Here is a 10,852-nt window from a genome sequence, read left to right as displayed (position 1 = left end):
TACATCGGCTTTTAACGGTGTTCACTCACTTTTCAGGATTTAAAATATTTCTTTAATAAAACCCTTGACCCTCCAACGCAGGAACCGACAAAATAAATGTAATGTATTGGAAATAGTTGATAGCATTTGGCCTTGGGATGTCTTGGTTAAAGCTTCCTTCTACATTAAAGAAAGAGATTGCAAGAATGGGAGGATTTTATCATATTTGGGCGATTAGTTCAACACAACTCCACAGTGCGTCGTTACAGATAAAAACGAACGAGGATTGGTGACACTACGTAGCTTATTTTATATTTCAACGGGATTCGATCTTCTAGAGAGGTTAACGTCAGGCAGGTGGCCAGTAATAAAAAAGAAGACAAAGCGCCGCTGCAATACATAAATGTCTAGTCCAAGCGCTTCACATTAAATTGGTTTAAAGCCAAAAGATGAAGAGTAAGTTCAAAGCAGTGATCATAAGATATTTTTGGCTTACTATTCTACGATAAAAAATTTCCTGGGTCTCCTGTCCCCTGTGCTCTAACTTGGGCCCACCCCTGCCCTGGTTATGGATTCGATGCTCCACTGGTCACGAGAGCTGGTTACGGTCAATTTCAAACGCTCACGACCGCAGAGTTTTAACTAAACGGTCAGGTCAGTCTTTGTCACTCCTGTTTAGCTGTAGTTTATTGTTTGCAGAGATTCATGCTGGGGCCACGCAAACGTCTAGCGACCGACGACACATTTTGTGCGGACCGCGAAAACATAGCAACTTGCACTACAAAGAACTTAATTTAATGAAAATGTATCCCTCGCATTGTGTTTGTTGACATCAATTCGAACTAACAAGCGAGAATGAGTTCACGGATTGCGAATTTTACTCTAAACAGAAAGATAGTCCATCCGCAACAAAAATGACATTTTTCTCCTTGATATGTATAAATATACCATACATTTGTTTAGTAAATATTTTTCTATAAAATGTTGTGCGGACTGCGATGGTCATTTCTTTTTAAAACGGACCCCGAACGAGACTAATTGGTGACCTCTGGTCTAGTGTTATATAATCTATACTGGAGACTTTCCACCCTCACACCTACCACTACAACTACTGCAAGCCAGGATCAGCAGTGGCACACAGTTTATGACACCGATCAGGGAATCACGAGTATCAGGGAAAACTGATTTTCATTATCCCGCAACGAAATTAATCAAATAGAAAGATAGGGAAGAGTTGGAAATATTAATAGTCCCAAATGTGAAATCTATACTAGTATATTAAGCTGAAGAGTTTGTTTGTTTGAAAGCGCTAATCTCAGGAATTACTAAGCCAATTTTTTTTCTCTTATCGGAGGCCACATTACTCTTGAGTAATGTGGCCTCCGATAAGAGAAAAATATTCTATAGGCTCCTTTTTATCTCCGAAAATGTTTTACATGTTTGCGGAGTCGCGATCAATAGCTAATTTATTTTACTTAGCATCGATGTAGCCGTAGGTATAGTCATTACTTGCAGCGATTATTTCAATACAAAATAACGAATTATCACTTGCTTTAGTTAATGTTAAATATGTTTATTATCTAGTACATAAATTCGTCTTCTGATTACAAGCATCGGTGGTTCAGTGGTAGAATGCTCGCCTGCCACGCGGGCGGCCGGTTCGATTCCCGGCCGATGCAATCTCTTTTAATTTTTCTTATTTTTAATTTCTTACGTTCATTAGTACACATTACAATATTATTTTTTATGGAGAAACATTTAACAGAACAGGATAATTACCAAAAGTCGCTGAACAAACGAAGTCATTATTTTAAAATATTCATCTTTATTAATATTTATTTAAGGCATCATTTAGAACCATCTTTTGCTAAATTTATTATAGCTTATGGATATATACGGTAAACATTACAGTATATTGTAATGTTCGAAATACATATTCGGGCTGCCGTATTGTTTCAATAACAATATATTTAGCTTATATTAGCACTAACCAATCAATATTCTAACGTGTGCGCTTAAATGGGGTCAAACGAAATGAACTGCAAGTAGCCGGTATCATGGACCTCACCTCGGAAGATATAACTCGAACGAATATCACATAAGTGTATCGCGTTCCGGGATCAGACTGTGTATATCCGGCTCCAACAGACCGGCAAAATTGTGTTGACTGTCGGGGGTAATCATCTCGCGTCAGTTGACATTCTGTTTATTTCTCCACTTACCATCAGGTGCAGTGGATCACCTAGCCATACACATATAAATATTAAAAATATAGAATATTTGGTACTTATAGTATATTGAATACTATTTATCCAATACTTGGTGTAATTGTGTGCCAAATTTAGCCTAGACACATTTATCGGTTACCTTTACTTTTAAAATATTGTTATAATTGACTTTTATATTATTTATAGAAACCGCGTCAACGTCTTAGGAACAATTTTATGCTTTTCATGGCTGTTTTCACAATATCTATTTATAACTTCTAATTTTGAAACCAGGTGTAAATTTTTTACGACAAATTAAAGTAAAATTTTGTTTGCGCAAATAAATATTATTAAAGGAAAGAAAGAAACAGACCTAGTCTTTTCACATTACTTTCAAATCGAGAACTCGTCGATAACACATAGTAATTTTTATAACAAACATTAATTTACCGCGTAACGCAAACCTATAATAAATTCATTGATATTAAATCTCGGAGCTGTTTGTTCAAGACAAAACGCGGCTTTAGCGGCTTCCAACGAGCCAATAGTTGCTCCACGTAAAATGCCAATTGACCCACAGGTTACAAACAATTCGCAGTAGCTGTGTTGCTTGTTGGATTTCTTTATTAGAAATTATTAGAAAATAATAGATCGACTAAGTACAAAGGAAACGCACTGATATATAGAAAATGTTGGATAACCTACAAGTTTAATAGTAGTCCGTGTAAACAATTTAATACAAATAATAAATAGAAAGAAGTCTTAACTAAATACTGAGAAATCCTATTAATATGTACATGAAACATTGAACACCCAACTCCAGTGTGGGCAGACGACTTGATATAGGACACAGGAACTCACTAGATGCACCGCTTCTGACAAGTTGGTCTTAAATGTTTAGGAGAGGTTTGTGGTCAGCAGGGGACTTCTAAATACTGGAGATGAAGAACCATGAAATACGAAACGAAAAAGAGATGTTAAAGGAATACGGGACTAAATATTTAGGTAAGTCGCAAATTGCGATATTATCTCTTAAAACATTCATCACCATCAGCCGCAGAATGTCTACTGCTGAACATGTGCGTCCCCAAAGATTTCCACATCGACCTATTGGAAGCGGCCCACATCTCACGACACATAGAGATATTACGTGACTTACAGTTTTAGGTTATAATCTCAGTTTAGCAAAATTTGAATCCCGTCTTGATTTTAAAAGCTCGTGAAAACAAACTAAACCTTTTATACACTTACAAGTTCAGATTTATTTATTTGTGTAAATATCATAATGTGGCAAAAAAACATAAATGTTGCTTTTTTGGATTTTTTTGGTTCAATAAAACATAATTACAATAAATATTTATGTAAAATAAATGCTTAGTATTATGTTGGGTACGTGGTATCAGCAAGTCATCCAACATGAGGAAAACAAGTACTCATTGAATGGAATCCTTTGTTCGATTGTTCAGTGATTGTTTATATGCAAATTAACAATAAACATGTAAATCTATCTAATATGAGAATGCAATTTTCTTTTTATAGCCAAAGGGCTTTGATGCGCAGCTCGGGAATTAGAAACAACTTATACAGGGTTATTTAATATTGCATTACTGAACAAACTACATATAGGTAGTTTGTTCAGAAAAAAAATCGTGGCCGAAAAGTGAATTAACTTTCGATTTTTACATAGCAACACTTCCCCGCCATTTGATAAATGTTAAACTCATTGTCATGTCGTATTGCTTTGTTATAAATGATCTGAGGTGTTGTTTTTGGGTATTTTTGTAAAGAAAGATACCAAAACTAAACAAAAGAGGTAATTAAGCACAGTAGCGACCTCAAATCCCACGACGGTTCCACATCCCACAGTCCTCCCCCGTGACCATGAAGGCTGCAAAGTCTTCGAAACGTCGGGAGAAAAGTAAAATATTAAAACACGCGATGAAATTCGGTAAAAATGTTTTAACATTCGCGTAAACTTAAGAAATCATTAGACTATAGTTATCTAACCTAATCGTTGAAGTCTCATCCTCTCCCTGTGGATGTTCTGAGTTGAGGTTAGTAACATGTTAATGGGTTGCCCTCAGCATCGCTTAAATTTTCTAGGGTTACGAGCGCCTAAAACGCTTGCGCAAAATTGCGGTGTGTTTGTATTAGCCGACCCATGTCAGGCTAACAAATTTAAGAAATGTAAAAAAATAACACTTTACAATGAGTTACTCGAACTCGAAAAAAGTGTAAGTTTCGAACAAAATAAATATCAATAAAAATGAAATTAAATTTTACACGCCCTAATACCACTACAATCACTCTAATAAAATTCGCCACAGCGCGGCGGTAACATCATACTTTGAAATACACTCACCCACACGCCATATTCGCACTAAACAACAAAATGCAAAAACATCTGAAAAGTAAAACTGAAAACTTCGGTGATAATATTCGATATTATTTTTAATATAAAACCTATAGAAATAAATATAACTATAAACTTATAATAATCGGTCAAATAAATAATTACTTTACCTAATCGTTTCACATTTGTATCGAAACGGATAGCAAAAAAAATTGCTGATTTATTGAAATTCTTATGATTGAAAATAGATCTATGTTCTTGCAATCTACAACAAGTAGAATTGCAAAACAAGCGGAATAAGAGTGCTGACAGCATTATATTGAGTGAGTAGGTACCGTCCGTTTGTACGTGATGAGTGATGGCAAACAATGCGATGCAAGGCCTTGTTGCATCATCGTTGACAGCACGTTTAATTACTGCACGTAACCGACTTTTTGTTTGTTTATATGATTGTAGTTTTTACACAAGATGACGTGACAAGCGTATCGTTCTTATCTAGAGTTTTTATAGATGTTTTACGGTTGCGTAGTTGTATTGCGGTATTGCAGTGCTGAGTTGTCGGGTTCGATCCTGGGCAGTATCAGCCGGGAGTCTAGAATTTGTGCCAGATAATGGCGAAAGGCTCGCTCCATATCACATTATGGGACGGAATATGAAGGGCCAATAGTCTTTGCACCAGTCGCGCCTTTGCCTACCCCATAGGGGATAAAAAGGGGCGTGAGTGTGTTTGTGTATATTTATTTTATAGGTTTGTTCGCAATTTCGTCCGCGTCTAAATTCTTTCGTTTTATAAAACTCATGTAGTGTACTTTACCGTGATCAAAAATAGAGTCAATTTTTATTTGGGATTTGGTGTATCTATACACTAAAAATTCATCGGAATCTATTCAGCAGTTTCCACGTTTAAGTCCACAAGGATCAAAACATCTTTCGTATTTAGAATACAGAATTCAGGACTATAAATTTGGATACATCATCATCATCATCTCAGCCACAGGATGTTCACTGCTGAACATAGGCCTCCCCCAAGGATGGATACATGACCAGAATAATAGGAACACATGAATGTCGCGTGCGACCAGGCGTTGCATGTTCTACTTTATTTCCATAATGCTTTGCAATTACATGGAACATGTACCCCAATTAAAACACAACAGTGATTCTTGACTATGGAAACGAAAATAGCAAAGCAAACACCAGCGCAAACTTTCCACCTAATAAAGGTCGCTGTAGTAATTTTGAAAGGAGATCTATGTTCAGAAAACACTTCTTGGAGCTGATGATCATGATTATTGTAGCCAACACTAGTACAGTTTCACTTAGTAAAGGTAGATGTGGTAGTCTTTAGGAAAGGTCTATGTTCAGGTGTGGAGTTCCTGTAGCCAATAATATTCATTACGATCTGGACATTATCGAGACTTAATAGAACTCATTATTTTTGGTTCCAAACTAACATTTTTCTTTCGATATTTTTAAAACAATTTATTTATTTATCTTCTTTATTTATTTAAAGTATAAAAGACTTCCAGCTATATAAACCTAAGTAACACTAAACTAGTTGACTGATAGCCAACAAGCCTTCACTTATAGTAATCTATAGCTAAAAATTAGCAGACAAGTACTGTAGCTAATAACAATTACAATTAACCAAACAATAAAAAATATTATTAAAGATTTTTCATAATATGACTGAAAACGTATAAGGTGCGTTGGGGTTAAATCGGACGCTTTTTCGACGTGTTAAACAGTCTCCTCGAATTATTTTTTTACAAGAATTCTATAGAAGTTATCATAATGAATCATTAACTTAGCTATATGTTATTAAATATACTAAATGGGATATATTTTTCAATTCCTTATATATAACAGTTAATATTTTATAAGGTTTTAAAAAAGTATCGTAGTTTTAGAAATGTGTGAGAAAGATAGGACCTTGACAGGTATAGTTCGGACTACTCTCTAAAACCGTTTATGTTGAAGGGATGCTAAAATCCATAAAAAGAGTATATTTTGATCTAGATAGTCATTTATAAACATTCAAAAAAATTTATAAATTGCGTAAGAGATTTTTAGAAGCGAACTTTGTTTTTTTATAGGTGTTTCGACAAATGTGAATAAACAAGTCACAATATTTATTTCCTTTTTGATACTATACAACTACTAAATTAATTTAAAACAGTAAATACTAAATTACAATTAGGCAAATTCTTGCATGGGGTTAATCCGGATCTGCCAGGGAACGACGAAATGCCGATATTCTGTTTGTTAGCACCGTAAACATTATTTACTTGACGGAATCATTTATGTGAAATAGTGGAACGTAGGGAACAAAATGGGGTCTCAGGTAGTGTTGTCTAAAAACAAAAATTATAACACAATTGCAAGTTATTTGATTTATACGATGTTACACCTCCTACGATCTTACCCCAACGCGCCTTACCTACTCCAGTTTCTAAGTAACACAAGTTTTACTTTCGCAAATGCTTAGCCTATCCCCTAGTTATTTAATGTCATGCATCGGATTAGCGTCGAGTGCTGACGAAGCGCAATCGCTTGCGTCACGACTTAAGTACTTAACGACTTAAATCTTAAGTAGAGGGAACTTGCATGCCCAGTGAACCAGTATTACTTGATCCGCGGAAGAAAGTGTTGTAAGATCGGGGATTTAGTCAGGGGAGAGTTAATTAGGTAATATGGGTTTCTTATGAGTATTCAATACAAGTAAATTTCTTGATAACGGAGTTTTGCTTATTATAAAGACTGCATCGAAACCGTATTTTTAGTTAATTTGTCGGACTGGCTGCAAACATATCGGGTACATTATTAATCATTCAGGTCCTATGTCCCTTAGAAGAAGTAGAGATCATTTAAAGTGACTTTCGATCCCGCACGGTCTTGAGCTGCCTGCTTGATTTCGCTCCAAGTCTTTCGTCGTTTTCTCTTTTGCCTCGTCGATCACGGTGAGTCGCCAGGTTTGTTTAGGACGGCCACGCTTACGCTTTCCTAAGACATTCCACTCCATAGTGGAACACGATACACGAGTACACGATATATTAATTATGATAAACGCTGAAGCATGTATATTTTTCGCAGAGTAAAAAAAAACAGCAGTGTGTAGCTGCCTTCGTTCCGCTGTCGTTGTAGTTCTATTGCCTCATTTCCACGTGTATTACTATACCGGAATTAAATACATACGAATATACACGTGGAAATTCCCTCTCGATTCAGAGTAGGTACGCAGAAATTAACCTTATTAACACTTATTTGCTTAAGTAAATAACGTATGTCACTGCGTATTATTCAATGCAATGACCGCAAACAGTCATCGTGATGAAATTTTAAGTATTGAACATTGATAGGCACTTTATTATATTTTTTATTTATCATAATTTTAAAATGGTCTTTTGTGACTTAAAACAGGTAGCTGGATTTTGCACTGGCGAGGGACACCGTTCCATGAATTTGCCGTCACAGGTGTAGTTACGTCATTGGCCGGATTATTGGTTACTAGATTAATCTAATTATACTTGCACTAACACCTCATGCGGGTCGGTAGGGAAACGTTACTGGGCCAGCAGTTGGTCAGTTAAATTTAACCAGTGTCACATTTAAGTGTTATTTATAAACCATTTCTTCGAAAGTGCGTGTTACAGCCAAAATTAACTGCGCTTAGAAAGTGGTTACAATATTTTAAAGAGATAATGTATTTATTTATTATATAAATAAATATAAAATTAAAAACGTAATCTAAAAATTATTTTCACTATATTATTTATTTTTCAATAGATTTATAATTTCAACACTGTAAAGCAATATCCGATATGGTCTAGTGGCTAGGATACCTGGCTCTCACCCAGGAAGCTCGGGTTCGATTCCCGGTATCGGAACATCTCTTTTGGTTTTTATATTTTCATTCTATGTAGCAGTTTAACTTCAAAAACATCAAAAAGATTTTTTTATTATAAGAATCTTCATAACAATATAATATTTCCTGTGTTCATAATTGGAGTTTAAGATATCTGAATTAATTAACAATCAAAACAACAAGTTTTCAACAGTTTTACGATTTAAATTCGTTGTGATTTTATTATAATTCAGGGAATTAAAACCGTATTTTATTGCTCATAATATATTAACAAATGTAAAAATGAGAATATTCTTTTAAAATTCTTGAGACGAAATAATTTTAAGTCATTTTTAGAGAATACCGTATAATTATCTACAGTTGCAGGTAGCAAACATTGTAATAAAAATACACGCCGAATTAATTACCTCCTCCATTTTTTGAAGTCCGTTAATTATATTCTTTCACTTGTAATTGACATATTGTAACTGGAATACTTACTTCAGGGATAAAAGACTTGAGTGTGTGTATCTCAACTAATATATGTTCATGACTTAATTTTCGAAGTGTCATCAAGTTATCCAAACTTCGAGGATTTCCATTCTAGGATGCATTGGGGGTGAAAAAAGACATAACAGGCTCGATCTCCAAGACAAATTGATTCTATTTTTCAAACCCAATGCACCAAAATTTTTACCCGGGAAAACATTGCCAAATATTGCCAGGAATGGACATCATTTCTGTCAGTAACAGCACCAAATTCGCAAATTTCACAGCACAGTTCCGAGAAAGCAAGTTCCGTTAGACAAACAAAAGCGTGTAAAACAGATCGGTGTTCGATCTTGGACACAGACGAGTTGGTTCGCATGGTCTGTTGCACTCCGCTGGCTGGCAGGAAGCCTGCTGCCCACTGTAACGAGAACTGTACAACACTTGAACCCGGTTGTTTGAAGAATAATAATTTAAAAAAATCAGGACACGTGCAAGTTTGACTTACATACTAGGAATTCCGTGCAAAGTTGTGGGTAAGGTATCTAAGTAGACAGGGTCATCTTGACATAGCTTTACTAAATGAAACCACATACCTATCTACTTGGAAATAACACTACAATAAGTTACTTGAGCCGTAGACGTAAAATAAAATATAAATAAATTTCGAACAAAGGAAATATTAACAAAAGTAATTTTAATTTTACGCGCCCTAATGCCACTACTACTACTCTAACAGAATTCATCGCTGCGGCAACATCATACTTTCAGTCAGAAATACACTCACACACACGTCATATTCGCATTAAACCACAAAATTATCCAAATATCAGAATACTAAAATCAGGATTTTTGGTGAAAATATTCGTTATTAATGGATGATTTTTGGCACAATGTCAGCAAAGGTAAAGACGAGTATGTCGGTTAATTTAGTAACGCAATGTCAAAATGACCCTGTATAAGATCATGACAAAATTACTCTTGCAGTTCGATCTCTAGACATGGTTATTACAGCAACCGCTAATAAGTTAACAATTGTAAATTATCTTTTTTTGCAGGGTTCCTCACGATGTTTTCCTTCACCGTTAAAGCAAGCGATAATTCACAAAGAATACACACCTATTTTAGAAAAGTCAGAGGTGTGTGCCCTAGGTATTGGAACCTGCGGACATTCGTCACAGCTAACACAACCAACTAGGCTATCGCCGCTTATATAGAAATAGCTACCTGTAACTAATGGTTTGTGTTCTGTTGGCTTTCTTTACGGATTCTCAGCGTCCTCAAATCTCTACAATATCGTAACTTGGCTATACTTGTATAATAATGAGAATAAAAAACAGGTAAAGGAGAGTGTTCTGCGTAACACCGACATCATATAGTTTACGAAGTAGCCACTGCACACGTTATATCGAACATACTGGTTGTGTTTATAATTATATTCTTGAATTGACTCGGTGACGTTGTTCAGTCGTAGTTTGGTCTGGAAGATGAAGATGTGATACTCCTGTGCCTCTGAAAGCAAGAAATGCTGTTGGTCCTGCGACTGATCTTTCTATGGTCATGTTGGATTGCCGTCTCATCGGACTATAAAGAAGGAACAGAGAGTGCACCTGTGTATTGTGCACATACGTATGCACCGTCATTTCTCTTGCCTACCAGACTAATCTCCGTTGGGATAGAGAGGGATTATTATTTCTGAATCTAAGTAAAATATTTGATATTACAGTAGATATTATAATCTAAAAATATAAATACACACTTACAGTAACGCTTTAAGAGTTTTAGTTAATATTAATCATAATATAATTTTGTTTTTCATTGATATTTTATGATAATAAGTTATTAATAAAAAAAAACATAAAACAACATTATTTATTCAACTGTCGTAGATTAAAAAATAAAATAGTGCGGCAGTAAAAACATAATATAAAGAATTCTTTTTTCAAGAGAAAATTTTCGCGCTCCGTTTCACGCATACAT

General features: G+C 35.2%; 2 non-coding genes across 2 annotated transcripts; both read left to right on the top strand.

Annotated features, from left to right (window-relative positions):
* Positions 1-1,589: 1,589 nt before the first annotated feature.
* On the top strand, positions 1,590-1,658 carry Trnag-gcc. The gene has a single exon. It is a non-coding gene; the product is annotated as a tRNA-Gly (tRNA).
* Positions 1,659-8,354: 6,696 nt separating this feature from the next.
* Positions 8,355-8,426, top strand: Trnae-cuc. Its single transcript has one exon. It is a non-coding gene; the product is annotated as a tRNA-Glu (tRNA).
* The last annotated feature ends 2,426 nt before the right edge of the window (positions 8,427-10,852 follow it).

This window comes from Manduca sexta, unplaced genomic scaffold (genome assembly GCF_014839805.1).
Source record: "Manduca sexta isolate Smith_Timp_Sample1 unplaced genomic scaffold, JHU_Msex_v1.0 HiC_scaffold_2863, whole genome shotgun sequence".
Classification (NCBI taxonomy): domain Eukaryota; kingdom Metazoa; phylum Arthropoda; class Insecta; order Lepidoptera; family Sphingidae; genus Manduca; species Manduca sexta.
Note: the sequence above shows the minus strand (reverse complement) of the source record. Positions and strands in the feature narration are given on the sequence as shown.